Raw genomic sequence first — 19,286 nt, 5'->3', positions numbered from 1 at the left:
TTTTCCTTAAATGGAAAGATATTTTAAGGGTGTGGTGACACAGCGGTTAGTAGCGCTGCCTCACAGCACCAGGGACCTGGGTTCATTTCAGGCCTAGGGTGTCTGTCAGAATGAAGTTTGCATGTCCTCCCTGTGTCTGCATGGGTTTCCTACAGTGTGCTCCAGTTTTCCCCCAAGATGTGTAGTTAGGTTGATTGGCCATGATAAATTGCCCCTTTGTGCCAGGGGGATTAGTACTGTAATTACGTGTGGTTAACGTGATAGGGAGGGCCTGTTGTCGGTGCAAGCTTGATGGATAGAATGGCCCCCTTCTGGACTGTAGGGTCACTATGACCAAGATTTGGTGGGAGGTTTGCCTACTGTTGTATTTGCTTCAAACTGTTATTCTCCTGGGTACCATCAGGTGGCGCCAGCATTGTTTATTGGAAGTCAAAGATGGCGTGCATGACAACCGGGGTCAGGTGACACAACACGTTTCCCCCGCCCCAAGGGGGGAAGGGACGCTGTGACGCAGAATTATTGACAGGTCACCCGGCCAATCATTGAGTAAAATTCCGTGCGCAGCAAGACCAATCAGAAAGAAAGGGGCGGGCCTTCCGGCTTGGCTCCGACTGAGGATGCTGGCGAGTCTGTGGCGTGGGGTACTAACAGGGTAAGGAGTGCAGTGTCTCCGGCTCAGGGCATTGTTGCCCTCCGGCTAGACATTTCCAGGTGTGTATGAGAGAGGCGTTGTAAATTTGTCCGCCGACGGTTGGCGGTTTGTCCCCACACGGGAAAGGGGGGCTGGCGGCGGTTTGTTGTTGTCGCTCTTGGGAAAGGGGAGCGGTGGCGGCCGTGGGAAAGGGGCGGGCAGGTGCCCCTCCTCCATTTCTAAATTGACTGACAGCAATTCGAGCCAATTGTCTGATCGCCCATTGTTGACGTCTGGGTTGGTCTGTCCAATCGGTGTTATCTGGGGGCGGGGCTTTGAGGTGTGAAGACGGTGAGTCTGCGCGCCTGCCCACTGGAGTCGGGCGGAGGGCAGGTGCAGAGAGCGCGAGACATATCTGACCCTCTGCCCAGGGCCTTACACCGGAGCTGCCACTATACCCATCTGGGTGTAGTACCCTCTCTCCCTCACCTTCATTGGGGTAGTCCAGATCTGTGGATCCTTAGGGCTTTACAGCCTGAGCCTGACGGCGACTTGCATTGAATTGGAGCCTTTCATGTCATTTAAAAACTTGCCCAGGCCCTTTTATAGTATCAGGAAAAATCTGACTGAGCGCCTTAGCGATTTTAGGTCAGGTCACTCGAAGGTTGGTCCAAGAGGTAGGTTTTATGCTGAATGAACTGCTGACCTCTTTGTTGAATATTTAAATGCCAAATTTCAACGGTTACATGTAATTTCTAGAAGTTATGTTGTTGTGAAACCTGCTTCAGTCCTGAGTGTTTTCTTTGCTTATATGAGTGCGAAGGGAGAATTACATTTGTTGTTGGGTAGCTTCTCCAAAAGTATTTTTATTCTTATTTGGTCTGAACTGTGAAATTTACTTCTCTCCAACTATTCCTAATGTTGTATTTAATTTATTATTGTTATCTGTATTAGTATACAGTGAAAAGTAATGTTTCTTGTATTCTGTACAGACATCATGCTGTACATAGAGAAGGAAAGGAGGGTGCAGAATGTAGTGTTACAGTCATAGCTAGGGTGTAGTGAATTATTAATTGTGCGATAGGTCCATTCAGAAGTCTGATGGCAGTAGGGAGGAAGCTGTTTTTGTGTTGGTTGGTTTGTGACTCAAGACATTTGTATCTCTTCCCTGACAGAAGAAGCTGGAAGAGAGAATGTCTGGGGTGCATGGGGTCCTCGATTATGCTGACTGCTTTTCTGAGGCAACAGGGTGTAGATAGTGGCAATGGTTGGGAGGCTGATTTGCGTGACAGTTTGGGCTTCACTCATGATCCTCTGTTGAGGTCTTGGGCAGAGCAGTGGCCAAACCAAGCTGTGATGCAGCAGAAAGAATGCTTTCTGTAGTGCATCTGTAAAAGTTGGTGAGTATTGCAATGGACATGCCAAATTTCTTTAGTCTTCTGAGAAAGTAGAGGCAATGTGGGCTTTCTTAACCGTAGTGTCGGCATGGAGGGACCAGGGCGGGTTGGTGATCTGGACACCCAAAAACCTGAAGCTCTTGACCATTTCTACTTTATCCCCATTGACGTAGACAGGGGCACGTTCTCCACTAGAACATAGAACCCTACAGTGCAGAAACAGGCCCTTCGGCCCATCGACTGCATTGACCGCAATCCCACCCAGGCCCTATCCCCATATCCCTGCACGTTTACCCGCTAATCCCTCTAACCTACACATCCCAGGACACTAAGGGGCAATTTTAGCATGGCCAATCAACCTAACCCACACATCTTTGGACTGTGGGAGGAAACCGGAGCACCCAGAGGAAACCCATGCAGACACAAGGAGAATGTGCAAACTCCACACAAACGGTAACCTGAGCCGGGAATCGAACCCAGGTCCCTGGAGCTGTGAAGCAGCAGTGCTAACCACTGTGCTACTGTGCCGCTACTTTCTGAAGTCAATGACTATCTCTTTTGTTGACATTTGAGGGAGAGATTATTGTCGTTGCACCAGTTCACCAGGCTTTATCTCTTTCCTGTACTTCGTCTCGTCATTGTTTGAGATCTGACCCACTGTGATGGTGTCATTAGCAAATTTGAAAGTCAATTTGGAGGGGAATTTGGCCACACAGTCATAGGTGTATAAGGAGTATAGCAAGGTTCTGAGGACATAGCCTAAGAGGGGACACTGATGTTGAGGGTGATGGTGGAGGAGATGTCATTTCCTATCCTTACTGATTGCGGTTGTGGGTTAGGAAGTATAGAATGCAGTCAGAGAGGAGAACCGAGGCCCAGACCTTGGAATATGGAGATGATTTTTGTAGGAATAATAGTGTTGAAGACTGTGTTGTAGTTGTTAAATAGGAGTCTGGCATAACCACCCTTGTTATCTAGATGTTCCAGGGTTGAATGCAGGGCCAGGGGGCTGTTGTCAGATTTGAGGGTGCATGCTTTTAGGCTGTAAATATGCTTTCCAATTTTACATGTAATGGATTAGGTTGTTGCCCGTAATGCTTGTTTCCAGTATGGGTGCAATTTGAAATTTGTATCCTTAATCTGAATCATATAGTAGTTAGTTTATTGATTGGTGTCACAAGTAGGCATACATTAACACTGCAATGAAGTTGCAGTGAAAATCCCCTAGTTGCCACACTCCAGTGCCTATTGCAATACACTGAGGGAGAATTTAGCATGGCAGGTGCAGCTAACCAGCACGTCTTTTGGACTGTGGGAGAAAACTGGAGCACCTGGAGGAAACCCACACAGACATGGGAAAAGTGTGCAGACTCCTCACAGTGATCCAAGCTGGGAATTGAAGCTGGGTCTGTGATGCTGTGAGGCAGCAGTGCTAACCACTGTGCCGCATTGGTTCTCAGTATGGCACAAAAGGCAACTATTAAGTCCATCAGTTGAATGTATTAATGCTTATCTAAACTGAAAATAGGATTAATAATTTGCAATGTCCTTAAATTTAAGTATTAACCATTGTGTTGCATTGATTGGTTCTTTCACAATTGCTAAAAGTTACTGTCACTAATATTAGTGATTAGCTGGACTGCGATAATGTTTGATTATTGTGCATGCAAAATATATAATCACTGAAGTACCTTCAAACCTGCCATCCATCAAAACAGTTGTGCGTTACAGAACTTTAGTGGGCATGGTGGAATGGAGAGATTTACATAATAAATTGCAGAGTTTGGAAAGCATATAGCAGAAGACACGAGTGCCATGGGTGAGAGAAAATCAAGGAAGGAACAGATTTTCAGTTATATAAGACCTTTCAGGACCTTGGGTGTTTAAAAATGCTATACCACAATAAAGTTCTGAATTATAGTTACCATTGTGAAGAAACGTGACAACCAGGTTGCACAAATATCAATGAAATACTGATGTGATAATCTGATGCTCACTGAGGAATAGAGACGCCAGGAACCACCACCACCTCCCGTCCTGTAACTTTAAGTAGTTCTCTCAGACTCTTTGTCTGTCTGAGAGGAAAGATAGTTTAATATCTTTTTGCAGAAGACAGCACTGTGCTGAAATATCACCTGAATTTGTAGTCTAGTCCCTGGAGCTGGGCACTGTGTAAAGCCTGACATCCATAGTAGGTGATTGGATTTTTTTTTGACCATTTCTCTCATTTCTAAAGTGAGAATGTGAGCAGCCAATTCTTACTCATTCTCAATTGTTAATTTTCTTCTGGGAGAGAAAGGATGTGGAAAAGAAGAAACTTTACTGTGCACATCATTAGAACAACAGTTTTTTAGCTATTACACTGCAACTAGATTTCAACAAACTAGATAGAATGTAGCATACTGTCATTGTTTTTGAATAAAAGAAGTTATAATGTTTAAACTACACAGTGAAGCTACATTTAGTCATTTTGTAACTAACCCAGATCTTGAAATTTCTAAGAATTGCACTTGCTACCTTTGCAGCTTAGATAGTGGAGGAATGATGTTCAAGTGGCAGCTGACCAAGTTTGCATTATGGAAAGCAACCTCCATATCTTGCCAACAGAATTACAGGAGCAAGAAGTGTAAAAGTGCTTGTAATTTAAAGTTCTTTTGTTGCCATTCAAGATTGTGTGGGTGTTCCAGATATCATGTTGGTTTTGTTTAATTTATGTAATAGAAAACTAAGAGTGACAAGGACTTGCTTTAAATGGAATGCAACGTGTGCCCTTTGATTATATTGGACTCAGGACAATTCTTCGTAACCCTGAACAACTGAGCAAGTAGAATTGTTGATGGCAGTATTCAAAGATGTAATTATTTTGATACACCAAGAACATTTGGAACTGCCAGCTGATTAAAAACGTTTTGACTTTGTTACAGTTTATCACTGATGATGTTTATACTGATGTAAACAAAATGTTACTGATCTCTTCTGAGAGTGTAATAAAGTTTAAATGGATAGTCACTTGGCTATTCCAATTGCAGATGTGCAAATTAAATCATTAAATTGCTCTTCGTTCGGACCATTGATTCTGCACCGATCACAAATTCCACCCAAGCCCTGTCCCCATAACCCCATGTGTTTACCCGAGCTGTTCCCCCTGACATGAAGGGGCAATTTTGCATTACCAATCCATCTAACCTGCACATCTTTGGACTGTGGGAGGAAACTGGAGCACTTGGAGGAAACTCACGCAGACATGGAAAATGTGTAGATTCCACACACAGTGACCCAAGCTGGGAATGGAACCTGGGTGTCTGGTGCTTTTGAGGCAGCAGTGCTAATCACTGTGCCACCATGCCATCTGATTAGCCTTAGATGGCTCTTGAGTAGCTTTGGTGGGACTTGGAGCAAGTCGGCTGTTGCATAACGGTAGTACACTAAGATAAAAGAAACTTGAAAGCCTTCTATCCCATTCTGAGAAATAGCATTTTGTTGCTTTTACCACATGATAGCTCATTGTTTAACTGTATCCAAAATACAAGTGGACATGCCTGATGGTTCAAAACAGTTCCCTGTCTCTATTTCTCCTAACAAGTGCACATTTGAATGTGATGTTGAATTTGTAGGCTGGGGTTATTAATTGTGTGATATATAAGTAGGTCCTAATTTTCAGTTTAGGGCTTCAGTTTTCAGTTTTTGCAAGTGATGTTGCTTCAAAAATGTCCAAGTTTTTGGCAAGTGCCAGACTCTGCCAGTTCACTCTGATATTGCACGCTCATTGTGCAATTGCACAAATGTGCTTTTAGCAAGCCTCATAGCTTCATTTAGCAATGGAAGTTAATTTGCTTTCCTGTGGTTTAAATTTAATGTCAAAGCCAGACATTAAGTTAGAAACTTTGGATTCTTGCATGAGAAGGGATTCTGCAGTCGATCATTTGGTGAGATGCTGTTGAGCAGTAGTGTTTTTAAAATAGTTTAATTTTGGATATGGCAACAGTATGGTATTGATTTCTCATTACTTCAAATTATTGAAATATTTCGGAGCGTTTTGCAGCCTGTCTTAGTCTGTCTTCAAACTTGGCTTGTGTGAAGGCGCCTTGGGTTATGTAGAGCTGTGCTGATGTGTTGCAATATAACTAACGTAGGAACTTTACTAACAGTGAACATTATCTAATTATATAAATAATTGAGATGTGAATGTTGTAACACTGAAACCTGAGATCAGATTTCAACTCCTTTTTGCTCCGAGATGTTTGTGTCCTTTTTTTCATTTGGCCATGCCTGGAACAGGGTGCTGCTGGCTCGCTGAGGTTAATAGCAGTTTGCTGCATCGTGCACTGTTCACACCTGTGCCGTTGCTCTTGGTCCAACAATGCTTACACTAGCAATTTAAATGCATGCGTTCCTGATTTGGTTTATGAATGGTAATCATCTCTGTTCCTTATTCAATTTTGATGCAATATATTGTTCAATTCTAAATATGATTGGGCAAAATTGTGTGTAAGCCTGCAATCTGTGACAGTGCACTTAAAAAAAATTCTGTTTGATACTTAAGGCAAGTTCTGTTATTATTCTATGCAAAAATAGTTCTGTACTTGAAACAATCTGAGCATATAGGTGTTTAAATCAGGCTTGATTTTAATAATTCTCTTGTCAAAAAAATTGTCTACCATTGACTAAATCTTATACTATTTTGTAGCTGTGTGCCAGTTTTACAACCTGCGACCAGATTATGCATGTTTGTCCTAGTTCTTTTTATACCACGAATGTTTGCCGGATAGTTGCTGCTGATGCTGGGAAATGGATTGCTACTTCTCGCAATCCAATTCCACTATTACACACAATCTACAGTGGAAGGGTGACAGACTGTTAAACTGCTGACTCACATAATTTACAATGAAGCTAACAGTAGTCCAGTGTTTTGGAAATAACTGCTATTTAGCATGGGCAAAATATCTTAAAATGACCCTACATCATGGGATTGGAACAACATGATAATGCTGTATGAGGAAACAGTTCATAGATTGTTACCTTACTGGTACTTCCGGAAGATACTTGGGGTGATTCCTGCTAAAGTAGCGCGGTGGGCTGGGAGACATAAGCGAAGGCTGTGTAGTGGTCTTCCTGCTGAACACCACAGCCTCCACACGTTTCCGGCATCATCAGCTCCACACCACAAATTGGCATGGAGCTGAATAACTATGTAAATCAGCATTTCCATCTGATTCGCGGGTCTGGGACTGAACTCTCTGGGCCCATAGCTACTCTTTCTCTTTACCCCCCGGCCAGGAATGGTTCACTCCAGTGGGGTTTACAACAGCTCCCCACTAGTGGGGAGCTGGCGGCTCAACCCCACTGGACTGAAAGGAGGTCCTCCAGGAGGTTGTGGGTCATGGGGGGGTGTTCCCTAGCTTGGCAGTACCAGCCTGGCCAAGGGGCAATGTCCAGGGGCACATTGGTACTGCCTGCAAGGGACTGCAGGATGGCAGTTGGGTGGGTGGGGAGGAAATCAGGATTCCACGGGGAGATGTTGAGTCAGGGCTGGCCCAGACATGCCCAGGAACCCAATGATCAGGGAGTGGGTTGCATGGCCAGTGATGTGGGGCTGGCCAGTAATCAAGGGGCCAAATTTGCTGCACGTGCACTGATCTCAGTGCTGTGTTGCTGGCCCCTCCAGTGAGAATAGGCCCTGTCCACAGATTTTTAATGAGATTAAATGCTGTTGCATTCTGCACGGCACAGAGTGGGAGATTTATTTTGAGGAAAAAAAACGTGGTATTTACTGCAGTTTTCTACACATTCGGCACTTAGAATTTTTTTGGGAGAATTCCACCTATTGACTATAGTTCCAAAGGTGCTGGCAATTCTATCCATAATTTTTAATCTTCATGTGAGTTCAGGCAAATGTTGGTAAAGTCGTAGAGCATTCAAACCACAAGAGACATCAACAGAAGGAAGTCCAGTCTTTCTAAATAATACATCCCAGTTTGAATCATTGGACAACATTCAGGAATGGGAATCCTGTCTAACCTTTTTTTTCTCTTTTCCCCAATGACGAGACATTGAAGCCAATTCTTCTGCTTGTGTTTTTGCTTTTTTATTTTTTAACAAGGGGTGTGCATCACTGGAAAGGCCAGTCTTTGGCAGTCCCTGATTGCCCTTGAGGAGGTGGTGGTGAGCTGCTACCTTGAACCGCTAGGTCCACCCATAGTGCTGATGGGGATGAAGTTCCAGGATTTTGATCCAGCGATAGCAAAGGAACAGTGAAATAGTTAGAACATAAGAAATAGCTGCAGGATTGGCCATTTAGCCCCTCACAACTTTTCTGTTGTGCGTGGTTGCTCTGATTGTGGCCTTGATATTTTCTCTCCACCTGCCTCTTCCCCCACCGCCCCCCCCATTAATTCAACCTTGAATATATTCAGTCACTTATCCCCTACTGTTACTGGGGAAGAGAGTTTCACAGGGTAATGACTGGGAGAAGAAATTCTTGCTTGTCAGTGCCAACCTGGCCCCCTGGCACTGCCCAAGGTGCAAAGTGGCAATGCCCAGTGGCACCTTGCATTGCCCTCCAGGTGGCATGGTGGCACATTAGTTAACACTGCTGCCTCACAGCAACAGCCACCTGGCTTTGCTTCCAGATTCGGGTCACTGTCTGTGTGGAGTTTGCACGTTCTCCCTCTGTCTGTATGGGTTTCCTCCCATAGTCCAAAGATGTGTGGGTTAGGTGGATTGGCCATGTGAAATTGCCTCTTAGTCCCCCTGACACTAACTAGGGTAAGTACATGGGGTTATGGGGATAAGGCCTGGGTGGAACTGTGGTTGATGCAGCCACAATGGGCTGAATGGCTGCCTCCTGCTCTGTAGGATTGTTAAATAGGAGACCCCTTATTTTTATACTGTGATCCCTAGTTCTAGGTTTCCTCATGAAGGAACAGCCTCTCAGCATCGATCCTGTCAAACCCTCTCCGAATCATGTGTTTCAGTAAACTCACTTCTCATTCTTGTGCAAATCCAGTGATTATAGTCTCGACCCAAGCCTTGCCTCATTAAACAAACCCCTTGTCCCAGAATCAGCTTGGCAAATCTTTTCTGCACTAATTCGAATGCAAGTATGCGCCTCAAGTAAGGTGATCAAATTGTATACTCTACTCCAGATATGGTCTCACCAATTCTCTGTACACTTGAAACAAAATTTCTCTGCTTTTACACTGTAATTCCTTTGCAGTAGAGGCTGCCAACATCGTGTTTATCATCCTAATTATTTACTGCATCCTGATTTTAATTCATGTACAAGGGCACTCTGATCTTTCTGTAATATAGCACTCTTAAGCATCTCAAATACTCTTATTTTAAAATTCTTCCTTTCATTTTCCCACATTTGCCAAAACTTTGCCTACTCAATTTATCTCTCTCACAGAATATTCTTGGAAAGAAGGTTGGAAAGTACATTTGTGAGGAAGGTACTATCTTTGTATCTTCAAATTTGGCTACAATACAGCTCAGTCCATGAGACCCAAATCATTATAGATTGCAAATAGATGAAGCCTGGCACTGATCCCTCTTTAATTATGGTTTGCTATCCTGAAAATGACCCACGCACCAACTTTTTTCCCTCTTTTTTGACGACACTAAGGGGCTTGTTTGGATGTTACTTTGGAGAGTGCTAAACTACTACAGATTTGGGAAGTGTCTGCTCGGAAGAACTGTTTAAAATTTATTTAAAGAAAAACTGTTTCCTGTTGGGTAGTCCCTTTTTCATGCTAATATCATAAGATCTTATCATGTGTAGTAGCTTTTATGTGGCATCTTATTAAACACCTTTTGGAAATCCATCCTGCTTGCTACATCCTCAACTCTAATAAATTTGCTGAACATTTCCCTTTAACAGAATCATGTTGACTCTGACTTATGATTCTCTAAATTTCCTACTGCCACCTAATCATACAATGCCTACAGTGTAGAAAGAGGCCATTCGGCCCATCAAGCCAGCACTGACAACAATCCCATGCAGCCCCTATCTCCATAACCCCACATATTTACCTTGCTGATCCCCCTAACCTACCCATCTTGGAACACTAAGGGGCAATTTAGCATGGCCAATCAACCTAACCAGCACATCTTTGTACTGTGGAAGGAAACCGGAGGACCCAGAGGAAATCCACACAGACACGGGGAGACTGTGCAAACTCCACATAGTCATCTCAGGCCAGAATTGAACCTGGGTCTCTGGCACTGAGGCAGCAGTGTGAGCCACTATGAATTCTAGCATTTTTCCAATAAAAGACAATAGGTTATCTGTCTATTTTGTCTCCCATCTTTCTTAGAAATATAGAAAAACATAGAAACATAGAAAAAGTACAGCACAAAACAGGCCCTTGGGCCCACAAGTTGCACCAAACATGTCCGTCCCTACTAGGCTTACCTATAACCCTCTATCTTACTAAATTCCATGTACTTAACTAAAAGATTCTTAAAAGACCCTATCGAATCTGCTTCCACCACCATTGCCGGCAGCCGATTCCATGCACCCACCACCGTCTGGGTGAAAAACTTACCCCTGATATCTCCTTTGTACCTAATCCCCAGCACCCTAAGCCTGTGTCCTCTTGTGGCAACTGTTCAAGCCCTGGGAAAAAGCCTCTTGAGCATCCACTCGATCAATACCTCTCAACATCTTGTTCCCCTCTCAGGTCACCCCTCATCATCTCTCTAAGAAGCAAAGACCGAGCTCACTCAACCTATCCTTGTAAGGCATGCCAGCCAATCCAGGCAACATCCTTGTAAATCTCCCCTGCACCCTTTCTATGGCTTCCACATCCTTTCTGTAATGATGCCACCAAAACTGAGCACAGTACTCCAAGTGGGGTCTGACCAGGTCAGATATATAGCTGCAACATTATCTCCTGACTCTTAAACTGAATTCCTTGATTGATGAATGCTAGTACACCATACGCTGCCTTAACCACAGCCTCTACCTGCGAAGCTGCTTTGAGCATCCTGTGAACCCAGACCCCAAGATCCTTCTGATCTTCCACACTGCCAAGAGTCATACCCTTAATATTATATTCTGTCATCCTATTTGACCTGCCAAAATGAATCACCACATGCTTATCTGGGTAGAACTCCATCTGCCAATTCTCCGCCCAGTCTTGCATCATATAATGTCTCACTGCAACTTCTGACATCTCCACACTATCCACAACACCTCCAACCTTTGTGTCATCAGTAAACTTACCAACCCATCCCTCCAATCCTTCATCCAGCTAATTTATGAAAATCACAAAGAGCAAGGGTCCCAGAACAGATCCCTGAGGCACTCCACTGGTGTCAGACCTCCAAGCAGGAGAAAAAACTATCTACAACCACTCCTGTGGGCAAGCCAGTTCTGAATCCACAAAGCAATGTCCCCTTGGATCCCATGCCCTCTCACTTTCTCAATAAGCCTTGCATGGGGCACCTTATCAAACGCCTTGTTGAAGTCCATACATACTACATCTACTGCTCTTTCTTCAATGCGTTTTGATACATCCTCAAAAAATTCAGTCTGGCTCGTAAGGTATGATCTGCCTTTGACAAAGCCGTGCTGACTATTTTTGATCATACTATACCTCTCCAAATGTTCATAAATCCTGCCTCTCAGGATCTTCTCCATCAGCTTACCAACCACTGAGGTTAGACTCACTAGTCTATAATTTCCTGGGCTATCTCTACTCCCTTTGTTGAATAAAGGAACCATCTGCAATTCTCCAATCCTCCGGAACCTCCCCCGTCTCCATTGATGACGCAGAGATTATCGCCAGAGGCTCAGCAATCTCCTCCCACGGTAGCCTGGGGTACATCTGGTCCTGACGACTTATCTAACTTGATGATTTTCAACACATCCTCTTAATATCTACTAAGATATTAACAGGGGTGTTATGTTCATGGGTTACTGTGGGCAGCACAATGGTTAGCACTGCTGCTTCACAGCTCCAGTGGACTGGTGTTCGATTCCTGGCTTGGGTCACTGTCTGTGTGGAGATTGCATATTCACCTCATTCGTGTCGGTGTGGGTTTCCTCAGGGTGCTCCGGTTTCCTCCCACAGTCCAAAGATATGCGGGTTAGGTTGATTGGCCATGCTAAAAAGATTGCTGTTAGTGTCCTAAGATGCGTTGGTTAGAGGGATTAGTGGGTAAATATGTAGGGATATGGGGGTAGGGCCTGGGTGGGATTATGGTTGGTGCAGACTCGATGGGCTGAATGGCCTCTTTCTGTACTGTAGGGTTTCTATGATTTCTAATCTGCTGGGACCTTTCCAGAATTTTGGAAAAGTACAAACTTTACATCCTTTATAGCCAAAAGAGAAAATGCTGGAAAATCTCAACAAGCCTGGCATCTGTAAGGAGAGAAAAGAGCTGACGTTTCAAGTCCAGATGTGTCATAGCCACAAAAACAAGAGGAAAGGTGAAGAGGTGCTGTCCATAGAGAGAATAGAAGGCGTAAATAGCCAAATGGCAGAGAAGCTGAAATCAAAGGGTAAGCTATGACAGATAATGTGGGGGGAGAGGGGAGATGCCTGGGAGAGAGGTAAAATTGAGAAAAAAGGAAACAAAGGGATGATAATATAGGGGAAGAATGGTGGGGGTGGAAATAAAATTAAAGACAATAAAGAAGTGAACTGATAAGGGACTAATTGGCTGGGTTAAATTTTCCCATCCTTTTGGACATGACATACCTGGATAATTTTTTTTTGTCTGGCATATACCAGTGCTATAGCTAAGTTCTTTTGGGATGTATGCAGTACTGGAAAGGCACACATTTGTTGCCTTTCCTTAGTTGCCCTTGAGTGGATTTGTGGCACATTTTTAACATGGACTTCGCATCCTGTGCAAAGGAGTTCCTTGTGGGCAAACTAGAACAGGTAAGATATTAAAATTTTTTTAAGAGACCCAGATATGAGTCAATCTGTAATATTGTGGGATAAAGGTATTTGTTGTTCAGAAGGGATATTGAAGGAAGAGGTTTTGGTCAGCTGCACTCATGGTGAAACAAAAGTTCCTTTGGTTTAAAAAAAAACTTGAGTAGCTTGAAGATGGCAGAAATGATTGTAGGAATGGTAGAAATATTGACCATTGCAGGGATTCAGTTCATTCTAGGAATTATATTTTTGATTTATTATTGTAACATGTATTAGTACACAGTGAAAAATATTGTTCCTTGTGTGCTGTATAGACAATTTGATTGTCTCCCCCCCGCCCCTGCATCATGTCTGTGACCCTGTTATATCAAATATAGTAGTGATGCCTACTGTGGTTGAACAGGTGATAGAGAAGCCAGCCACATGGAAATTGCGGACAGATCAGCCTGGGGTTTTTCCTCATTGTGTAATGCTGAGGTCATGGGCTCAGAAAATAAGGGAGAGAGGAGTTGTAAGCCCAGGATGAGGAAAATGAGATCAGGTTATCTGATAGATCTTTAGCAAACTGAACCAGACAAAGGAAATGAGACAAATAGAATTATAGCAGGGTGATTCCAAATTAAAACACATCAAATGGCCTACTCAGCATTGGAAGCTCAGAGTATTCCTGAATGTTATGTCAACTGTTGGTTAGCTAGCAAAATAGAGTGCGGGTAAATGAGTGTTTTTCTGGTTGGAAATCAGTGGCTAGTGATGTGCCTCAGGACCCCAATTGTTTATGATTTATATCAATGATCTGGAGTTGGGAACGAAGTGCAGTGTCAAATTTCACAGATGACACTAAGATGTGGCAGAGCGAAATGTGCAGAGGACGCTGAAAGTGTGCAAAGGAATATAGATAGTCTGTGTGAGTGGACAGGGGTCTGGCAGATGGAGTACAATGTTGTTGAATGTGAGATCATCCATTTTGGTAGGAATAAGAGCAAAATTGACTATTTAAATGGTTAAAAAATTGCAGCATGCTGCTGTGCAGAGGGATCTGGGTGTAATTATGCCTGAATCTCTCAAAGTTGGTTTGCAGGTGCAGCAGGTAATTAAGGCAAATGGAATTTTGTTCTTCATTGCTCGAGGGATGGAGTTTAAAAACAGTGAGGTTATGTTGCAGTTGTGTAAAGTGCTGATGAGGCTGCACCTAAAGTACTGTGCACAGTTTTGGTATCCTTTGGAGGGTTATATGGGAGATTCAGTAGGTTGATTCCAGAGTTGAGAGGGTTCTATTGAGGACAGCCTGAATAGACTGGGGCTATACTCATTGGAATTTGGAAGTATGAGGGGAGATCTTAAAGGAACATACAAGATTATGAAGGGAATAGATAAGGTAGAAGCAGGGAAGTGGCGGGTGTAACCAAAACTAAGGGGCATAGCCTCAAAATAAGGGGGAGTGGACTTAGGGCTGAGTTGAGGAGGAACTTTTTCACCCAAGGGGTTATGAATCTATGGAATTCCCTGCCAGTGAATCAGCTGGGGCCATCTCATTGAATGTTTCTAAGGCAAGGATAGATAAATTTTTGAATAGTAAAAGAATTAAGGGTTATAGTGAGTAAGCGGGTCAGTGTAGCTGAGTCCATGAAAAGATCAGCCATGATCTTAATTGAATGATAGGGCTTGAAGGGCCAGATGGCTTATTCCTGTTCCTAATTCTTCCGTTAAGGACCAAACATTAAGACAATGGTGACCATCACATGTTAGTACAGGAGATGAAGGTGAGAATAAGATTGTTGTAATGAAATGGGGAGACAAAGGTTAAAATTTGGCAGTGACATTCTCAATATCCAAATGAATTTTGGGAAAATTCTGGAAAATTTAAACAACTGATTATTTTATAGGGAAGAGCTGGAGCGAATTGGAAAATGTTACTGCAGTCCTATAAGGGTGGCTCAGTGGTTAGCACTGCTGTCTCAGTGCCAGGGACCTGGGTTTGATTTCCGGCTTGGGTCACTGTCTGTGCAGAGTCTGCACGCTCTCCTCGTGTCTGTATGGGTTTCCTCCGGGTGCTCCAGTTTCCTCCTGCAGTCTGAAAAGCGTGCTTGTTAGGTTCATTGGCCGTGCTAAAATTCTCCCTCAGGCTACCAGAATAGGCGCCAGAGCATGGATTTTCACATTAACTTCATTGCATTGTGAATGTAAGTTTACTTGTGACACTAACAAATAAATGTGAAACTTTAGATGTATCTGTGGAGCTTGATTGTGTGGAACAGCCATGCATGATGTAGATGTGGGGACATAGTTCTGATAAAAGAACATGCATGTAGGTTAAATCCAGAAATATTATCATAAGTACAGAAGGAAATTGAACACATGCTCCAGAATGACATTATTGCATTAAGTTCTAGTAATTGGAGCACTCAAATTGCGATGGTGCTGAAGCCAGAAGGAATATGCAGGCTATGTGTGGATGACGAGGAGAGTAAAGATGTTCATTTTCTATCTTACATTTGGAAGATTATATCAAGAGAGTTCGACACATAGACTTGCTAAAGAGCTATAGGCAAAGTTATGCTGTTCGGGATGAAGAATGAATCTGCAACTTTTCAGAGACTCACAAATAAAGTTACTGAAGGACAAAGTCACTGTAGTATACATTGATTTAGTGGTGTTCAGTCAAAGGTAGGAAGAACATTTTTACTGCTTAGAACTGTTTGAATGCTTAAAAGTAGCCAATCTCATCTGAATCCAGCAAAAAACTAATTTGCTAAAGCCCAAATTTCATATCTGGGACACATCACGGGACATGGTCAGATGGTCCCAGGAAAAGCAAAAATGCAGTCCGTTTGTGATTTTCCAGAACCCACAACAAAAAATGTCATAGAATCTGCTCATTCCCAGAAACCATTGCAAATTTGTCTCAAACTTGAGCAGTGTGATGGCATTGCCCACAGAGCTGTTAAAGAAGAACAAGCATTTCAACTGCAAAATTACATTTAAGCACTTTAAAATGGTGCTGAAAACCAGTGTTAGCCGCACCAAATTATGATGAGCAGTTTGAACTGGCTGTAAATGCTAGTGACATTGACTGTAGGGGCCTTATTCCAGGAAGAAGAACTTGGCATTGAGAAAGCTGTAGGCCATTTCTCAAGGAAATTGGATTGTCATCGACAGAAGCATTCCCCCAATGAGAAAGAGACTTTAAGCTTGGTACTGGCATTACAACATTTAGAGATTTACGTTGCCAGTAGTAATTCTGCAGAAACAATCCTATATACTGACCATAATCCCCTCAAATTTCTGGGAAAATCTTTGCATTCAGAACACCAGGTTATTCCAGTGGAGTCTGTTACAACTATTTAAGAATCATTCATGTAGCCATGAACGAGAATGTCATTGTGGATGCTTTATTGGAAGTATGAAAGAGACTTCTGTGAACATAGGGTGTAAATTTTCTGGGATGTCTTTTTCTGCATGCTCTAAATCTTTGTAATGGTTGATAAGGTAGAACAGAAAAGAAATGATTGAGAAATGAAAGGGTCTTTCAAATGAAAATATTACACTTTTAAAAAGAGGGAGGGGACATGTTAGGAATTTGGAAGTTAAGTGAACTTGAGACAAACAAAAATAGCAGACAAGTAACGTGATTAGCAGGCATCTAGAGGCATACTGAGATGCAGTTTGCACAGTCACAAAATTAGCAGGCTTCCAGAGAAATTTGAGGTGCACATTGTCTTATCAGAAACATTGTTTACTAGAGATCAGTGGGGCTATAGAAAATTAATGTTTTTATTACTTTAATAAATGTTCATTTATACGACAACTGAACTTGTTCCTCACTGGGTTGTACATTCTTCCTCAATTATCTCAAACACTGTCTATAGTTCCTGCTGCCTTGGCAAAGCAGCCATCTTGATTAAGGACCCCATGCACCCCGGACATGCATTCTTCCATCGGGGAAAAAGATACAAAAGTTCGCGGTCACGTACCAACCAACTCGAGAACAACTTTTTTCCTGCTGCTGTCAGACTTTTGAATGGACCTACATATATTAAACTGATCTTTCTCTACACCCTAGCCCTGACTATAACACTACATTCTGTGCACTCCTTTCCTTTTCTATGAACAATATGCTTTGTATGTATAGTGCACAAGAAATAATACTTTTTATTGTCTACTAGTACATGTGACAATAAATCAAATCAAAATATACACTACGTGAATCAAGACTGAGATGCTCTTGCAGGTAACATCAACAAAGTTTTTGTGACAGTTGGTGAGCCAGCTGTTTTTTGTATCAGATATTTTGTATTGCTTTAGGTATATTGCATTTGTTGTTCCAAGCATTGCTGTTTCAACATGGAGGTAATGCCTGTCAATAAATGTATTGATATCAATTTTAAAGTCTATTTTTAAATAGTAATGAGCGTGATTTTGTTGTACGGATATGAGACGTGGACTTTATGGAAGGAGGAGACCAATTTACCAACTAGCTTTGGAATGTGGGTGTGGGGGAGAATGAAAATAATCTGTTGGACAGAAAAGATAACAAATGAAGTGCAGTGGAGAATGAAGACATTTATTGAGCATGATCAGGAAAAGACAGACTGGGGCACTGACCTGTTTTTAAAAAAAAATGGGAGGGAAGATTTCAAGGAAAAAGGAAGAAAATACTTAAGACTACTCTAAGTGGAGGGGGGGAGGTGGAAGCATCCAGGAAGAAGCTAAATACCTAACATTTTATCATCAAAAACAAGCTAAAGTCAAATATCAACAGTATGTGTGTGGCGACTCAGAAGCCCACCCACCTGATCCTCCAACCGGTATCTACCTCACCTGTGACAGACTGTTGGTTTCATTGGACTCTTTTTAGTCAGTTGAGAACTCTTTTTTTTTGTATGAAGCAACTCATTCTTGACACCAACTCCCTGACCCTCCCCCCACCCACCACCACCACCACCACCACCACCCCCACCCCCCAAGAGACTGCTTAACAAGGAGGAAAAACAGTTCCAGAGGCAAAGGGAAAAGATTTGCCAAGAACTGCAACCAGGAGAATACAGCAATTACAGACCAGAGAGGTTCTAATTTTCTGTTTAAATTCACTGTAGTAAAGTGAAGTTAAAGGTCAAATTGGAAAGTCCTGTACCTTAAGGGAGCTGTTGAAAGGTTTGGAGGTGGTCCCAAGAAAGTGAATAATTAATCTTCAAGAACCTGGTACCTAGCCAAAGACTCTTGAGCAAAATCATAAATGAAAAGGAGAGGTTCCGCTGTGAATTTTCACGAAAAATAGAACAGTATCTATTTTAAAATGTAAAGTAACCTAAGACTGTTTATAGTAAAATTAATTGTTTTAAACCCTGGGATCTTATCCTATGGGATTGCAACAGTTACAAGTTATTGCAACTAGAAAAGATTGACAAAGAATTGAAGATGGCACTCAGACGGTGGGGGGGAGAGAAACAAAAGTCGGATATGAAGAGGATATTCATCGGGCAGAAAAGTTAGTAAATATGTTAGTGGATAAACATTGGAAAATGAAATGAATAGAGTCCTATTGGGTAAAGGTGCATCAAAAATAGTTCTGCAGATAAATCAAGACTCAGGAGATTTTCTGATAGACTTCAATTACATGAAAAGACTGGCAAAATTGGGGTTGTTTTCCCTAAAACAAAGAGCATATTTAATCAGTGTGTCCAAAATCATTTAATGGTTTTGACCGAGTAACTAAAAGCAATTGTTTCCAGTGGCAAACGGGTCAATAGTCAGGGTCACAAGTTTCAAATGGTTTGCAGAAGTTAACAGCCAAGATCTAGAATGCACTGTGTGAAAAAGTGTTGGAAGTAGGTTCAATAATTTTAAAAGGAAATTTGATAAATACTTGAAGCAGGCAGTGAGTGGGACTAAGTGGTTAACTCTTAGAGCCAGCACAGGCATGATGCACCAAATGGATTTATTGCTCTGATTCTAAAATTGAGGATGCAGGTAGATATTTTGCATTTATAAATGGTGACAAAGAATGAAATGTATGTCATGCTTTGGCTACAGTTAAGAATGCTCTGTATTCTTTTGGCTTTCCCATTAAAGAAAGAGCATAAAAGCCATAGAAAATGTCCAGTGTTAATTTACTACTTTGATGCATGGGAAACTACCAGAAAATGATGCATGGGAAACAACAGGAACTGTTGTGATGAAAGGCTACAGACATGAAACGTTAGCATCCATAAAGAGGGAAATAGAGTTGAATGTTTCCAGCATTTTCTGATATTCTCGCATGTCAGTTTGTACAATGAGTGGTGTGGAGATTTTGTGATTTGTGTTTTTAAACTTATCTGTGGAATGTGGGCATCACTGCTAAGATCAGCATGTATTACCCTCCAAAGC

At 42.4% G+C, this 19,286-nt stretch overlaps 1 protein-coding gene across 3 annotated transcripts in view; it reads left to right on the top strand.

The window, feature by feature from the left end:
- Positions 1-593: 593 nt before the first annotated feature.
- aktip (akt interacting protein) overlaps positions 594-19,286 on the top strand; it is a 35,089-nt gene continuing 16,396 nt past the window's right edge. Inside the window, exon 1 of one of the 3 annotated variants that reach the window (XM_080187005.1) lies at positions 594-652. The gene's annotated coding sequence lies outside the window, so the exon portion shown is untranslated. Of the gene's footprint in view, positions 712-1,002; positions 1,309-19,286 lie in introns of those variants that run through there. The other 2 variants (XM_080187003.1, XM_080187004.1) reach the window with 2 other exon arrangements.

Source organism: Carcharhinus amblyrhynchos, chromosome 4, assembly GCF_965287045.1.
Source record: "Carcharhinus amblyrhynchos chromosome 4, sCarAmb.v2.hapA, whole genome shotgun sequence".
Taxonomy (NCBI): Eukaryota; Metazoa; Chordata; class Chondrichthyes; order Carcharhiniformes; family Carcharhinidae; genus Carcharhinus; species Carcharhinus amblyrhynchos.
This window is presented reverse-complemented; position numbering and strand designations above follow the sequence as displayed.